The sequence below is a fragment of the Prionailurus viverrinus genome, chromosome B2 (assembly GCF_022837055.1).
Source record: "Prionailurus viverrinus isolate Anna chromosome B2, UM_Priviv_1.0, whole genome shotgun sequence".
Classification (NCBI taxonomy): Eukaryota; Metazoa; Chordata; class Mammalia; order Carnivora; family Felidae; genus Prionailurus; species Prionailurus viverrinus.
Genome location: NC_062565.1, coordinates 20,963,052 through 20,975,729, shown reverse-complemented (window position 1 = coordinate 20,975,729; position 12,678 = coordinate 20,963,052).

Below are 12,678 nucleotides of genomic sequence, written 5' to 3'. Positions count from 1 at the left end.
ATATTTTGACTTTGACCATGTGACACCATTTGAGCATTATCCAAAGTGCTCAGCCAAAATTGGATTGACTGATGAATTCTTCAATCACCACAATGTGTAACAATGGGAATCTTTGAAACCAACGTTTGTGTTTACACATTTTATCATCTTTTCTAAAATATAGACTGAATAGACAAAGTTTTTAAGATAAATTTATTTTAAAAGATGGTTCTGACTTGAGGGGTACCTTGGTGGCTTAGTCACTTAAGTGTCCAACTCTTTTTTTTTTTTTTTTTTTTTTTAGTTTGTATCCAAGTTAGCATATAGTACAATAATGATTTCAGGAGTAGATTCCAGTGGTTCATCCCCTATGTATAACACCCAGTGCTCATCCCAACAGGTGTCTTCCTTAATGCCCCTTACTCATATAGCCCAACCCCCCTGCCCACAACTCCTCCAGCAACCCTCTGTTTGTTGTCTGTATTTGAGTCTCTGATGTTTTGTCCCCCTCCCTGTCTTTATATTATTTTTGCTTCCCTTCCCTTATGTTCATCTGTTTTGTATCTTGAATTCTACATATGAGTGAAATCATGTTATATTTGTCTTTCTCTAATTTTGCTTACATAATACACTCTAGTTCCAAGAAAGTGGTCCCGGTTCATTTTTCTGCATGTTGCTGTCCAGTTGTCCCAACACCACTTGCTGAAGACACTGTGTTTATTCCACTGGATATTCTTTCCTGCTTTGTTGAAGATTAGTTGGCCATACATTTGTGGGCCCATTTCTGGGTTCTCTATTTTGTTCCATTGTTCTAAGTATCTGTTTTTGTGCCAGTACCATACTGTCCTGGTGATTTTTGTAACACATCTTGAAGTCTAGGATTGTGATGCCTCCAGCTTTGGTTTTCTTTTTCAAGATTGCTTTGGCTATTTGGGGTCTTTTCTGGTTCCATACACATTTTGGGATTGTTTGTTTTAGCTCTGTGAAGAATGCTGGTGTTATTTTGATATATTGCATTGAATATGTAGATTGCTTTGGGTAGGATCAACATTTTAACAATATTTATTCTTACAATCCATGAGCATGGAATATTTTTCCACTTTTTTGTGTCTTCAGTTTTTTCATGAGCTTACTAAAGTTTTCAGCATATAGATTTTTCACTTCTTTGGTTAGGTTTATTCCTAGGTATTTTATGGTTTTTGGTGCAATTGTAAATGGGATTGATTCCTTGATTTCTCTTTCTGTTGTTTCATTATCAGTGTATAGAAATGCAACAGATTTCTGTGCATTGATTTTATATCCTGAGAATTTGTTGAATTCATGGATCAATTCTAGCAGTCCATATAGAGTATCATGTCATCTGCAAAGAGTGAATGTTTGACTTCCTCCTTGCTGATTTGGATGGCTATTATTCTCTTGTGTTGTCTGATTGCTGAGGCTAGGACTTCCAATACTGTGTTTAATAACAGTGGTGAGAGTGGCTATCCCTGTCACGTTCCTGACCTTAGGGGGAAAGCTCTCAGTTTTTCCCCGTTGAGGATATTAGTGGTGGGTCTTTCATACGTGGCTTTTGTGGTCTTGAGGTATGATCCTTCTATCCCTACTTTCTTGAGAGTTTTTATCAAGAAAGGATGCTGTATTTTGTCACATGCTTTCTCTCCATCTTTTTAGAGGATCATGTGGTTCTTGTCCTTCCTTTTATTGATGTGATGTATCACATTGATTGTTTTGTGGATATTTAACCAGCCCTGCATCCGAGGTATGGATCCCACTTGGTCGTGGTGAATAATTCTTTTAATGTATTGTTGGATTGGTTGGCTAGTGTCTTGTTGGGGATTTTTGCATCCATGTTCATCAGGGAAATTGGTCTGTAGTTCTCCTTTTTAGTGGGGTCTTTGTCTGGTTTTGGAATCAAGATAATGCTGGCTTCATAGAATGGGTTTGGCAGTTTTCCCTCCATTTCTGTTTTTTGGAACAGCTTCAAAAGAATGTTCTTTAAATGTTCTTTAAATGTTTGGTAGAATTCCCCTGGAAAGCCATCCAGTCCTGGACTCTTCTTTTTTGGGAGATTTTTGATTACTAATACAAATTTCTTTACTGGTTATGGGTCTGTTCAAATTTTCTGTTTCTTCTTATTTCAGTTTTGGTAGTTTATATGTTTCTAGCAATTGTCCATTTCTTCCAGTTTGCCCAACTTATTGGCATATAATTGCTCGTTTTATTCTCTTATTATTGTTTGTATTTCTGCGGTGTTGGTTGTGATCTCTCCTCTTTCATTCTTCATTGTATTTATTTGGGTCCCTTCCTTTTTCTTTTTGATCAAACTGGCTAGTGGTTTATCAATTTTGTTAATTCTTTCCAAGAACCAGCTCCTGGTTTCATTGATCTGTTCTACTGGTTTTTTGATTTTGATAGCATTGATTTCTGCTCTAATCTTTATTATTTCCCATCTTCAGCTGGTTTGGGGTTTTATTTGCTGGTTTTTTCCCCAGCTCTTTAAGGTGTGAGATTAGGTTGTATATCTGAGACCTTTTTTCCTTCTTAATGAAGGCCTGGATTGCTCTATACTTCCTTCTTATGACTGCCTTCTGTGTCCCAGAGTTTTTGGGCTGTGGTGTTAACATTTTCATTGACTTCCATATACTTTTTAATTTCCCCTTTAACTTCTTGGTTAGCCCATTCATTGGCTAGGATGTTCTTTAGTCTCCAAGTATATGTTGTCTTTCCAAATTTTTTCTTGTGGTTGATTTCGAGTTTCATAATGTTGTCATCTGAAAACGTGCATGGTATGATCTTAATCTTTTTGTACTTGTTGAGGGCTGATTTGTGTCCCAGTATGTGTTCTGTTCTGGAGGATGTTCCATGTATACTCGAGAAGAATGTGTATTCTGCTACTTTAGGATGAAATGTTCTGAATATATTGGTTAAGTCCATCCTGTCCAATGTGTGATTGAAAGCCATTGTTTTCTTGTTGATTTTCTGCTTAGATGATCTATTGCTGTAAGTGGGGTGTTGAAGTCCCTTACTGTTATGGTATTGTTGTCAATGAGTTTCTTTATATTTGTGATTAATTGATTTATATATTTGGGTACTCTCACATTGGGGGCATAAATGTTTACAATTGTTAGGTCTTCTTGCTGGATAGACCCCTTAATTATGATATAATGCCCTTCTTCAGCTCTTGTTATAGTCTTTATTTTAAAATCTAGATTGTGTGATATAAGTATGGCTACTCCAGCTTTCTTTCGACCAGTAGCATGATAGATGGTTCTCCATACCCTTACTTTCAATCTGAAGGTGTCTTTAGGTCTAAAATGGGTCTCTTATAAACAGCATATAGATGGATCTTGTTTCTTATTCATTCTTTTACCCTTTGTCTTTTGATTGGAATGTTTAGTCCATTGACATTTAGAGTGAATACTGAAAGATGATGAATTTACTGCCATTGTGTTGCCTGTAGTGTTGGAGTTTCTGGTCGTGTTGTCTGGTCCTTTCTAGTCTTTATTGCTTTTGGTCTTTTTTGTTTTGTTTTGTCTTTTCTCCCCTCAGAGAGTCCCCCTTAAAATTTTTTGCAGGGCTAGTTTAGTGGTCATGAAGTCCTTTAGTTTTTGTTTGGGAAACTCTTTATCTCTTCTTCTATTTTGAATGACAGCTTTGCTGGGTAAAGAACTCTTGGCTGCAAATCTTTCTGATTCAGCACATTGAATATATCCTGCCACTCCTTTCTGGCCTGCCAAGTTTCTGTGGTTAGGTCTGCTGCAAACCTGATCTGTCTTCCCTTGTAGGTTAAGGACTTTTTTTTCCCCTTGCTGCTTTCATGATTCTTTACTTGTCTGTGTATTTTGTGAATTTGACTATGATATGCCTTGTCAGTGGTCAGTTTTTGTTGAATCTAATGGGAGTTCTCTGTGCTTCCTGGATTTTGATGTGTGTGTCTTTCCCCAGATTAGGAAAGTTTTCTGCTCTGGTTTGCTTACATAAACCTTCTACCCCTGTTTCTCTCTCTTCATCTTAAGTTTGTCCTCTGTGTTGCTGATTCACTGCTCTGCTTCATCCATCCTTGCAGCCATGGCAGCCATTCAAGATTGCATCTCAGTTATAGCATTTTTAATTTCATCCTGACTCGATTTTACTTCTTTTATCTCTGCAGGAAGGGATTCTATACTTTTTTCAACACAGCTAGTATTCTTAATATCGTGATTCTAAATTCTTGTTCAGACATCTTGCTTGTATCTGTGTTGATTTAGTCCCTGGTTATCATTTCTTCCTGTTCTTTCTTTTGGGGTGAATTCCTTCGTTTTATCATTTTGGAGGAAGAAAAAGAATTAATAAAATAAAATAAAAATTAAAAACTACACAAAACAATCAAGCAAAGGATGCTACCGCCTGTGTGTTTTGGTCTGGTTGTTGAAAGAAACTTGGTAGAATAGAGAAAAAAGGGAAAGAAAAGAAAAAGTAGGAAAATGTTTGAAATTTAAAAAAATACAATAAAATAGAATAAAATGAAATGATGAAAGCAAAATAGAATTAAAAATTTTACAAACAAATAAATTTAGTATAAAAAATTAAATAAAAATCTTTTTATAAAACGGAAAATAGGGGCACCTGGGTGGCTTAGTTGGTTGAGTGTCTGGCTTCGGCTCAGGTCATGATCTCACGGTTTGTGAGTTTGAGCCCCGTGTCGGGCTCTGTGCTGACAGCTTGGAGCCTGGAGCCTGTTTTGGATTCTGTGTCTCCCTCTTTCTCTGCCCCTCCCCCGCTCGTGCTCTGTCTGTCTGTCTCTCTCTCTCAAAAGTAAATAAACGTTTAAAAAAAATGGAAAATAAAAATAAGTTTCTCTTTATGTATTCACAAATAAGAAACGAAAAGAAAAAGACAAAAAATTGAATAGATGGACCAGTGAACAGAATGAAATACAATTGAAATTACATCCAGTTTCCCCTAGAAGTCAAACTATGAAGTACTTTATAGTTCATAAACTAAGCAGGCGGAGAGACTTGTGTTCCTCTAGAGCACGGTTGGCACAGCTGGACAGAGCTTGATGTAACGGCTCCATTCTCTGCTAGATGTTGCTGCTTAGTTTACTGGGTTGAATTGCTGTGACGCATGTACGCTTGTAGGTGCATGCGCAAGAGGGGTGAAAATGTCATCACCCGGCTACCTAGTCTCTAGTATCAGAACTCTGTGCTCTCCCCAACCGGCAATCAAGTACCTCTCCTTTGTCTCTAGCTTCCATCCACTTCCCACTTCTACACTGTCTGTGACCAACTTATCAGCCTGCCAGGTGGCACCTCCCTCTTGAGTATTATCTCAGATGGGTCTGTGTTTCTAAACCCTTCACTTCTGAGGGCCCTGCAGCTTTGACCTACTCTGACCCTCTGGGGGAGGGTCTCGTTGAGCAACGGCTGGGTGCCGGCCCGCCCTGAGGAATGTTCGTGCAACTGTGCTGCTACAGATGCCCAGAGACTGTGGCTGGGTGCCAGCCCACCCCAGAAGAAGTTCGAGGGATCTTGTAGCAGCAGCATTTCAGGGATTATGGTAAATCACAACACACATCTGGTGTCAATCTTCCCCCTTAACGTCCTTGTACCAACACCAGCAAACATGGCACTTTTCTGGGGCCCACTGGAACCTTTGCCTATGGGATGGCTGCACAGCCTCTACTAAATGTCCTCTCAGCAGGGGAATTGCCTCTCCCTGTATGGCCTGAGGAACCCTCAGACCTCACTATCTGCTCCTGGGGATTCACCCTTCCCACTAGGACTCCGCCAGGTATTGAGCTGCAGAGTTTCAGACTCTGTGCTGCCCTGTTTATAGAGTCCTAATGGTATTTAAACCCTCTCCTTTCTCCTTTTCTTGTTTAGTCCCTTATGGGTGTTTCCATTCTTTCTCTCTCTCTCCAGCTGCTTTGGGGGGCAGTGCTTTTTCAGTACTCTCCCCTCTGTGTCTGTCCTTTCTCTGCAAGCAAAAATAGCTCCCTACCCTCCATGGCTTCTCTCTCCCCCAGTTCACCTCTCTGTGCCACCTACCTGCCAAATTCTGTGGTTCAGGTTGTGCAGATTGTTGTGTTAATCCTCAGATCAGTTTTCTAGGTGTGCAAGATGGTTTGGTGTTGATCTAGCTACATTTTAGGGATGAGAGAAACAGAAAACTTCCATGCTGCTCTGCCATCTGGGCCCCTCCTCTTAAACATCTAGTTCTTGATCTCAGCTCAGTTTTGTTTTTTTTTTTTAATTTTTAAAAAAAATGTTTATTTTTGAGACAGAGAGAGACAGAGCATGAGCAGGGGAGGGGCAGAGAGAGAGACACACACACAATCTGAAGCAGGCTCCAGGCTCTGAGCTGTCAGCATAGAGCCTGATGCAGGGCTCAAACCCACAAACTGCGAGATCATGACCTGAGCCGAAAGTCGGATGCTCAACCGAGCCACCCAGGTGCGCCCTGCATGTCTTGATCACAGGGTCATGGGTTCAAGCCCTGTTGGGCATGGAACCTAAATAAATTAATTAAATAAATAAATAGAGGATGGTTCTGAGTTTAAACAAGACCTCTGCTCACTTGAGAAGCTCAGAAACTACCACAGTGAGGCACCATCCTGATCAGTTCCCTCAACAGGGCATAAAAGAATACCCCATCCCCAGGAGATTGGCATGATTGTTGACTACATATTTGGTCTTGCCTAACCTGGTTTTTCATTAAATGGTACCAACATTGGCAGTCATGTTGGGAGCTTGTCTCCTGCTCCCCCAGCATGTAAACACTGTCAAACTTTGCTTGAGGGGCTAAAGGAGCCACTAGCCCAATCTCTCTCTTGGCTGGAGGAGTGGGTAAGCCACTTTCCTCTGGGGGGAGATTTTTCATCTGTGGATTGAGGGAGTCAGACCAGGTAGTCTTAGATTTTCTTCTTTACAATTCCATTATTTTTAAAAAGTGTAGCACATCAGTGATTTTAAAAAGACCAAGGGACCAGGCTAGAATTACATCTCTTAAAAGAGTTTGTTTATTCAAGGTACAATAAATGGGTTTAAGGTGCCAGTTACCATTCAAGGCAGATTTGCTTTTTATATGAATCATAATCTCAAGGCAACTTTTTCTTACTGTGTGCCATTTTAATTTTGTGTTCATTGTCCTTGTAATAATGTTTGCTCCTCTAGAGGGAGGTGTGCTCTTGAGTTCTGATTATCAACATGTCCTACAAGCTGTATCAATGGCCATTTAGGCTGCTGATCGCCAGAACTTTTAGACTCTGCTACACTGGTCAAGTTCATCTCTACGCTCCCCTTAGAAAAGGATTAAATGAATGGATCCTGTTGGCAGATGCATGTTTGGTGGCAGATCTTTGAACTAATCCTCTTAAAGAACTCCTGGAGAAATAACTCAATAACATTTTTCCAGAAGTTGTAGTTCATTTAATCAGGAGCTGTTTTACTTGAAAACAGCACACATACTTCAAGAAAAGAGTAACAGTCACACAGAAACAGATGTTTGAAGAGCCTTAGATTGGGACTCTGACATGCTGTTAACTTGCTGAGACTCACTTTCTCTTTCTAGGCCTCAATTTCTTCTAGAAAGTGAAAGTGTTTGAGTGATGAGGTCTCAGAATTCTAGAGCTGCCATCAGGTGGTAACCACAGGCCACGTGTGACTGCTGAGCCCTTGCCATGTGGCTGGGCTGGATCGTTAAAGTGCAAAATACACACTGGATTCTGAAAACTTAATATGAAAAAAAGAATGTCAAGTAACTTAGTCACTTTTTAATATTGATTCTATGTTGCAATGATAATATTTTGCATGCGGTAGCTCCCTCTTACCGGTGGTTCCAGTTACCTGTGGTCAACCGTGGTCCAGAAGCAGATGATCCTCTTTCTGATATATCCTCAGAAGGTCAACAGCAGCCTAGCACTAAGTCACAGTGCCTACATCATTCACCTTGCTTCATCTCCTCACATGACATTTTATCATCAAATATCCCAAGAAGGGTGAGTATAGTACAGTAAGATATTTTGAGAGAGACCACATTCACATAACTTATGTCACAGTACGTTATCATTATTCTACATTATTAGTTTTTGTCAATCTTACTGTGTCTAATTTATAAATTAAACTATCCTATGTGTGTATGTGCAGGAAAAAATTATATATACAGGGTTTGGTAGTATCTGTGGCTTCAGGCATCCACTAGGGGTCTTGGAATATATTCCCCTAGATAAGGGGTAGGGGCACTACATTATATTGGAAAATATATTAAATATATTTTAATAATTTAATAAATATATTAAACATATAAGTATAAAGAAAATATATTAAAATTAATTGCACCTATTTTTTGTGGGGTAGACAATTCTAAATTTTGTATATGAATATGTTTTTAAAATTTCATATTCAGGAATATTTATTACTTCTGAAGGTAAAATTGCCATTCCATTTGGCTTAAATATAGATAATAGATAATATATACAAGAGAGAAAAATGGGGCTTCTTAAGAATAAATTAGTGGGGCGCCTGGGTGGCGCAGTCAGTTAAGCGTCCGACTTCAGCCAGGTCACGATCTCGCGGTCCGTGAGTTCGAGCCCCGCGTCAGGCTCTGGGCTGATGGCTCAGAGCCTGGAACCTGTTTCTGATTCTGTGTCTCCCTCTCTCTCTGACCCTCCCCCGTTCATGCTCTGTCTCTCTCTGTCCCAAAAATAAATAAACGTTGAAAAAAAAAAATTAAAAAAAAAAAAAAATAAAATAAAATAAGAATAAATTAGTATAAGGAGGCATTAAATACTTGTTTCTTTCTTTTTTTCTTAATGTTTATTTTATTTATTTATTTTTTCAACGTTTATTTATTTTTGGGACAGAGAGAGACAGAGCATGAATGGGGGAGGGGCAGAGAGAGAGGGAGACACAGAATCGGAAACAGGCTCCAGGCTCTGAGCCATCAGCCCAGAGCCTGATGCAGGGCTCGAACTCACGGACCGCGAGATCGTGACCTGGCTGAAGTCGGACGCTTAACCAACTGCGCCACCCAGGCGCCCCTAACGTTTATTTTTGAGAGAGTGTGTGTGTGCACGTGCTGGAGATAAGCAGAGAGAGAGGGAGAGAGACAGAATCCCAAGCAGGCTCTGTACTCTGCAGGCGCAGAGCCTGATGCGGGGCTCGATCCCACAAACCATGAGATCATGACCTGAGCCGAAATCAAGAGTTGGACGCCTAACTGACTGAGCCACCCAGGTGCCCCAATACTTGTTTTTTCTAACAGTATTTTGTTAGCTTGTTAGTTTACTCCTCAAACTTTTCTACTGAAGGTACTCACTGGGACAGAAAAGCATGGCCCCACACTGCATTCCACTCTATTTCCAGGCATGACATTTCTTTCAAATCTCTTGTTTTAGCTTAAAAAAAAAAAAAAATCCATGTGAATTTTGTTTTCTAGTTAATAATAAATTCCTGCTAAAAACTTTTTTGGGAAGTTTTAAATGACCACCAAGTAATATTAATATTCCAGGCAGTCATGCCCATGTTTAATCTGAGGTTCCCTTGTGGACCATCATAATTGTTTTTGTTTTTTAACTTTTTTTAAAGTTTATTTCTGAGAGACAGTGTGTGTGAGAGCTGGAGAGGGGCAGAGAGGGAGACAGGATCCAAAGCAGGCTCTGCACTGTCAACGCAGAGCCTGATGCAGGACTCAAACTCACCAACCATGAGATCATGACCTGAGCCAAAGTCAGATGCTTAACTGACTGAGCCACCCAGATGCCTCCATCATAATTGTGTTTTAAAGTCTGTTGCTGGTGAGGACAGTGTGGCAGGATATTTGCTTGAAAATTGTAAGATAATAGTATCCATTATACTGCAGTGAGGATTAATGTAGTAAGTCACATAGTTCAAAATAAATGTTTATTAAAAAAAAATAATAAGTATTGGTCACTTTTCTCCTTTGGTTTCTAAAAGGTGCCATTCCATTTAAAATGAAGGATAGAGGGTAAGGATTTTTTTTTTTTTTTTTTTTTTTTAATTTTTTTTTCAACGTTTATTTATTTTTGGGACAGAGAGAGACAGAGCATGAACAGGCAAGGGGCAGAGAGAGAGGGAGACACAGAATCGGAAACAGGCTCCAGGCTCTGAGCCATCAGCCCAGAGCCTGACGCGGGGCTCCAACTCCCGGACCGCGAGATCGTGACCTGGCTGAAGTCGGACGCTTAACCGACTGCGCCACCCAGGCGCCCCGGGTAAGGATTTTTCTTAGAAAATGTGAACTATACTAGGGGAGCATACATGAAGTTCTAAAAGACTGCCGCAGTGTGTGTAGGATAGCCACTTCATGTATAGTATTGTCAACACTTATGCAGGTGTTGGTAGATGGCCACATGCTGTAACTGAAAAGGTCCCACGTTTAAATTAAGAAACTGAACTCTCGTCCAGGATCTGATATTCCTTCTTATTTTATTTATACCCCATCTACGAAGAATTTTTAAATGGTTTCAGTAAGCAGCACATTGCAATACTGTCAATAAAAAGAGCAAAGCCATTCGGAGGAAGGGAGAAGTTATTATAGCAAAAACCTATGGGCAGATATATATATATACATACACTTGTTGCCTGGCTGAATTTCCTGAGCTGTTGGGCAGAGGATCAGTGAGCTTGGGGAAGCCATTTGACATAAGCCCTTTTCTCCTCAGCTCCAGAATGAGGAGGCTAGACCAGGAGGTTGCTAAGGTCTCTTCCATCCCTAAGTACAGGACTTACAAGTCAGACAAATTCTGACTGGTTCTAATTCCACCTCCAGTGTTCACTATCGGGATCAACATGGGCAAACTGAACTTTCTGAACTTGTTCCTTCATTTGAAATGAGGATGGTATGGAAATCAAATGTCAGTGAAAGTTCAATGCTTGACAAGTAGGAAATAATCAATGCCGGTTTCCCCTCAGAATTCTAGGAAATTTGAATGCAAGTTTACTTGCAGCGCCACATTACTGCTCTGTCACCCTCTTCCAAAATGAATGTTTTATTTTATAAACAGGATAATTTGGAACTTCAAAACCAAGAACTCCAGAGCAAGGGGTCATGGAGTCCATGGCACAGCCCTTGACATATGGGGGGATCACTGACCAACCAACCATCTTCTGGGAATAAATTAAAAAAAAAAATTTTTTTTTTAATGTCTTATTTTTGAGACAGAGAGAGACAGAGCATGAGCAGGGGAGGGGCAGATAGAGAGGGAGACACAGAATCCGAACCAGACTCCAGGCTCCGAGCTGCCAGCTCAGAGCCCAACGTGGGGCTCGAACCCACGAACCGCGAGATCATGACCTGAGCTGAAGTCGAACGCTTAACTGACTGAGCCACCCAGGCGCCCCTGGAAATAAGTTTTTAAGAGCAGATGAGGCATTTTATTTCAAGACATATTCACCCCAAATTGTAAAAGGCTAATTTCTGTTGAGCAGACCTGAATGAGGTAGAGGGCAGTGGGATGCCCAAAGGGGTGTGGTGGGAAGTGAGGAGTCTGCAGAACGGGGAGGGTGGAGAAGTCCAAAAGTCAAACTACTGACTTCACAGTTTTACCTGGGGCCGGCCCTGCCCTCACTTAAAACAGCGGGAGGAGTCGGTTAGCTCTCAGGACCTGCTCATCCTGTTGGGAAACCTCTCCCTATGTGGGGCATGGGATCTCAGTGTGCTGCTCCCGGGTCAAGGTGGAGCTGTTTCAGGGAGCTTGCACCCACACCTAGCACCTGACTCGGAGAAGCTGGCCTTCCCAGTTAGGTGAAGGAGTGTGCGCTCATCCCATAGGGTGGGCTGTGGGGCTGAGGCTGTGAATCACTGAGCAATGGATGTCACTCCACCTCGGGACCCCAGAGTTCCTCTGGGCAGGCAGGCCAGGTTTTAATTAGGATTCTCCGGTAGAGACATGGGTTGGGTTCTTTTGGCTGTCTTTTGGTTTTGCTTTTTGGCTGTTTGTTTTAGGTCATGGCTATGTTCTGGCACATGTAATTGCTCAGCTCAGTGGAAGGGAAGAAAGCCAGTAGCTCTCCCTTTTGTTGGAAAGCTCGCTTTTGGTTAAGATTTCACCTTCCACCCTGAACTAGTTTCACTGTTTCTTCTCCAGTTTACGAATGAGTACACATTATGTTCGCTGCTTTTAGCCTGTGCCTGCCAGGGCAGAAAGTGTCCTCACCAAAAAGGCAGTGAGCAGTCCTGAGCATTAGCTGGATTCACCATCCCAGCAGCTCTCAGAGATCCTTTAGACCTTGGGGAGTGGATCTGAGTCCCTGGGATAGGCCACTGTGGGCTTAAATGCTCCTGCCTCTGGAGTCAGGGGGTGGGCAATGAAGATCGGATTCTCTGGGGACAGCTCTTCAGAGTGAATCCAAGTTCCTAAAGGTGTCACAAAGGTGGAAATCTAGCTCTCTGACTAGACCAGCTTGCTGCAGACAAGGCAGTCCTGGAGAAAAAAGGGAAAAAAATCCTTCAACCATCTTAACAAAGGGAGAACATTTTTGTAACAAAGAAAGAACAAGCCCTGACAAGAAGGCAAGTGCAGAAAAGATCTCTGAATGGCTGTATTTCGGGTTTGAGATTTCAGCAGCTTCTAATCTTCAAGCCCAAGGGAGTCCTGGCCCAGCCCTGGTGGACTCTCTCTGGTCCAGCCACCTCCCCTGGGCCCTCATGATGGGTGACGTGCCAGCCGGTATCAGCAGCCCAGTGAGTGCAGGAGTC